Here is a 4,839-nt window from a genome sequence, read left to right on the forward strand (position 1 = left end):
CGTAAGCGAAAGGAAACCAAAATAAAAACAAAAAAGGAAAAAACAAAACCAAATAAAACAAAACAAAAAACCCAAATGGCAAATAAAACAATTTTCATTGTATAATCATATATTATTTAATTTTGAATTTTTGTGTTCCTTTTCGAAATATTTTGCATAAATAAAATAAAATAACAGAAAAACAATATCCTCAAATGCGTCTCACATTCCCTCTCTGTCTCTCTTTCTCTCTCTCTATGTCTCGCTCTTGCTGATAACACAAATAGCAAAGTATTTTAATAATGCCAACAGATTATTATGATTTATTTAATAGGTTTTTCTTCTTTATTAAATTTCCTGTTTATTGGGTCGATCGTATATTATGTGGCAAACACACAAAAACCCCTGATAGAGTCGCCGGGGCCAAGAAAGCGAAATTATTTGCGAATATGAAAATTTTAATCGGCTCTGCGGTAATTCACTTGATTGCCAATTGTAAAATATACTTCGATAATGGCCGACAACACACGCAATATATTAGATTAACTTGTCAATTTTATTTGGAGTCTCTTTTGGAAAGTCTCTTTAAACGCGTTATCAATGAAGTCATTTGCAATTGCAACTTACAAATTTGTATTAAAGAATTGTTTTAAACACCAATTAAAATCGATTTCAGCTTGATTCATATTCAATTATCTTTAGGTGGAAATTGGAAAATAAATTCCAGTATGACTCACTCGAATTACGATGAAAATGCAGAAAATTTCGTATTGCTTGTAACATGAATCATCGAAAAGTGAACAAGTGTTATTCTTAAATTGAATATGCAATAGTTACTTAAACAATTTCAGAATAAGAGCTATTGAAGTTGTCCATGCGAAACGTCCTTCACAAGTTGACATTAATCGAAGTGCGAAACGGGAGTACATTTAATAGATAGAACAATCGCAATTATCTGGCTGTACTTAGGAATGGAATACTATATATAGATGGTAGAGTGGAAGGCGGAGCGAAGCCCGGAGCGGGGGGGCAGTTGGCACTTAATGAGGTGATTTCTATGCCGCAGTGTGCTTACGTTGATTATGATGTGTGCTCATTATGAGTTTCAAGTTGGAGTGCACGAACAAGCCTTTACAATAAATCACTTGAAACTGTGTGGAGTATATTGTATACGGTGAAATCAATGTAAAGCACTTCAGTCTATCAAGTGTCCAAAGCATGAAAATTGACGTACATTTTGATATATGAGTCCAAACAATGGGCCGCCAACCACACAGTGAGAGCGTTTTGCTTTTTTTTTTGTTTTTCCATATAACATATATGTGACATATATAGTTGGCAGCTTATTTAGTTGGTTGGTTGCTTTGTTGGTTGGTTGGTTAGTTGGCTGACTACTCGAACAGCACACACAAATGATCGATGTGTGGCAGCCAATTTGGAGCACGGCATAGAAATAGATAAAGATCACAACACTAAATGCATTTATTCACTGTCTTCGATACAAGCATAACTCAAATATTATAGAGCACTTTTATCGATGATTAGAAGATGTTATTTGTAGTAAATTGAATGCAGAAAATTTGAAATTTTATTAGAAATAACTTTTAAGTTTTCGTTGTCTAAAAACTAATCGATTAAAGCAAAGTAAGAGCATTAAAGAGTCAGTTTGAACTTTTCGTGTTGTTGTTAGTCCACAAACTTTCCAAAGTGCATTTTGTATTCCAAGTGGCCACTGTCGTCTACATGACAAATAACAAACAATGCACTTACAGAATGTGCACACAATGTACGAACAGATACAGATACCAGATACAGATACAGATACAGAGATATAGCTCGATAGTCAGATAGAACGGGGCAGAACAACTTTGAAATGCACTTGAGTTGCTGTTTTAAATTAGTGAACACTTGCCAAGCAAATGCTTCAGCTGATAAACAACGCCAACTAAGACTAATTCGCAATAATATTTCAGGTTCATTGGTTTTTTTTTTTGTGTCTGCTGTTTCAGCTTAGCGCCGTCTGATCAGATTGAAGCCGATTTCGTTCTACGTAAAAAGGAAGCCAACCACTTGAAGTGCTAAAACAGATATTTGATTTCTTTTTTTTTTCGTTTTGAGTCAAGTCATGTTCATCAATGGGTATTCACATGGCGATTTATGATTTATGTGGAATCCAACGATCGCAAAGCAGACGACAAGGCGCGAACACGCATTTTAGAGTAGGCTAGACATCGCTCGTATATAGTATACAAAATATACTATGTAGCTGTCAAAGGGCGTAAGAAGGGGCCAGCGATAGACGTTGTCTATCTTTATCAGATAACAGTAGTCGCTGATTTCTGGCTGTTGGTGCAACAGAGATGTCAATAGTGCGCTCACTTCGCAGGCAGTTGCCTGCTTTTGGGGGGCCGAGCGTCGTTGTTGTATCAGCTCTATATACATACATATATGTCTCTGTATCTGTTTGTATGTGAACAATGCGATAACAACCAGAGATTGTCGGCCCCCCGGGCAAAATGAGCGTGATTAAATGCGAGCTCGCTACCGGTTAGCCCCCATAACCCGATAAGCCAACCTCCACCCCGTGGAAAGACAACTCACCGAGTTTTTGTTGTAGTTGCGGAGCTAAATCATAATCACTGATCGTAAGTACATATCAAAAAGTGTTTTAATGCTTACGATATGACAACAAGCAGCAAACAAATGTGACGACTACCTTATGTAGTTTGTGCTTACTGCGTTTTTTTTTTTTTTTTGTTCAGTTTCAGTTTCAGTTCTTGTGCTCGTTGTGCTCTGCTGCTGTCTCTCGTATGTAGGTTGTTCTTTCAGCTTGTATGAGGGCATTATCACAGCGTACCTCGCGTATCACACAACTGATATCGCAACGAGTTTTATACAAACAAAACACAAAACACAACAACAACAACAAAAAAAACGCAGTTGTAAGTGACTGTGTTGTGTCGAAGTAGCAATGCAGCTACCCTTTTGAAAGAGACCTCCCCAGACCCAGACCCACACCAGTGGCAATTGCAGTCCGGTGTACGGACGGTCAACACGTCGGACAAGACTCGATAGACTCCTCAACACGCTCAGCTCAGCTCTGTTCAGCACTCCAGTTAAACTCGAGTACTCGAATTCCAACTACTCCCGTTGGGTCCGTTCTTTGTTTATCAACAAACATATGCGCCACATAATCGTCATAATAATAATATTGTTTGGCATTATATTCACTTCATTTTGAGCTCCGATGGTCTGGTAAATGTTAACCGGAGTATGTGCTGCATTGTGGCGACTGATTACTTTTACCGTTACATTGGTGCAATTCTCACAAAATGCATTCAAATCCAATTCAAATATATTCAAAAAAAAAATTAAAACTAAATTCTAAAATTGCAATATTTATTTTAAACTAGTAACTACATAATAAAATTTATGAAACTTACAAAAATTAATAAATATAACATCATATTTTCTTTACTTTCAGAATTTATAATACATTATTTATTTATTATATATATAACTGAAACTTAAAAGAAAATAAACAAAATGTTTATATTTTTCAGTGTGTTTCAATTTAAGTTACTTGAATATATTAAGAGAACAAATGCACTAAAATCAAGAATAAATTAAGAATTTTAATTATATTATGTTAAAATTTAATCCAGAAGGTAAAATCTTAAATCCAGATGAAAAGAAGATCGAAATATTTAAGATTTGCATTCTGTTGCGCAATTCAGACTTTTCATTTGCTAAACATTTTTGCACAACTTGAAAATATTTATTTTATTTGGCATGAAACTATATTTACCAAGCTTAAAATATAATTTTACACTACAATACACAATATACCACTCCTTAAAGCTAAAAAAAATAAACAATTAAGAAAGTGTTCGATTGCGAAATACCCGCCACATATTGTTACTAACAGTATAACAGACGTGTTATTACTAAAATAAACCGAATTAATGGACTAATAAATACTAAACTATACAGAAGACTATTTCTGGTATATCAATATACTATTATATTCAAAATATACCATAGTGTAAAAAAATATACCAGATTTTTAACCAAAAAATATTTGTTTTGAAATATTTTATTTCTTTGCTTTTTGGTGAATAAAAATAAATTAATAATTTAATATATATAGACATTTGTAGTCTTCAAGACATAATAAAAATAAACATTTTGCTGGAGTTTCCTATTAACATTTTTTTTGCACCTATATTGTAAAATTTGCAAATATTTTATAGCTTTGTTTTTAAAGAGTTCACAAAATTAGAAATCAGATTTTATCTCTTGCTTATGTAGGACATTGCATTTAAATTTACATTGATTTTCTTCGTGACTTCATAATGTGGAACCACTGTGGCACACAGCAGCAGCAGCAGGCAGCAGGCAGCACTAAAAACGGGGTAGTAAAAGGGTACAAGAACAAATATAAGCATAAGTCCCGATTTGGAGTCAACAGCAATCGTTGCCTGTTGTATCTGTATCTATGACTGGGACGGGGACTCTACATATTCATATATTCGTAAGCGAGTTCGTACTCGCAATCGTATTCGTAGTCGTATTCGTATTCATATCTGTGGACAGCACACACACACATTAACACATGGACAAAACGCACTGATACATTATCGATATGTCGATGTGTACTTTATTTATATTTGTTTAACTCGCTTGTGTTTTTTCTACCTTTTTGTTTAATACCTATTTGACTTTAATATGAGATTGTTGTAGCATTTAAAGTGTCGAGCATTGCGCCACTCTCTGCAGGCTTCCATCTCTCTCTCTTTCTCTCTCTCTCTCTCTCTCTCTTTCTGCGTGTGTGTGTGTGTGTGTGTGGATCACCGTCAA

Source organism: Drosophila sulfurigaster, chromosome X, assembly GCF_023558435.1.
Source record: "Drosophila sulfurigaster albostrigata strain 15112-1811.04 chromosome X, ASM2355843v2, whole genome shotgun sequence".
Classification (NCBI taxonomy): Eukaryota; Metazoa; Arthropoda; class Insecta; order Diptera; family Drosophilidae; genus Drosophila; species Drosophila sulfurigaster.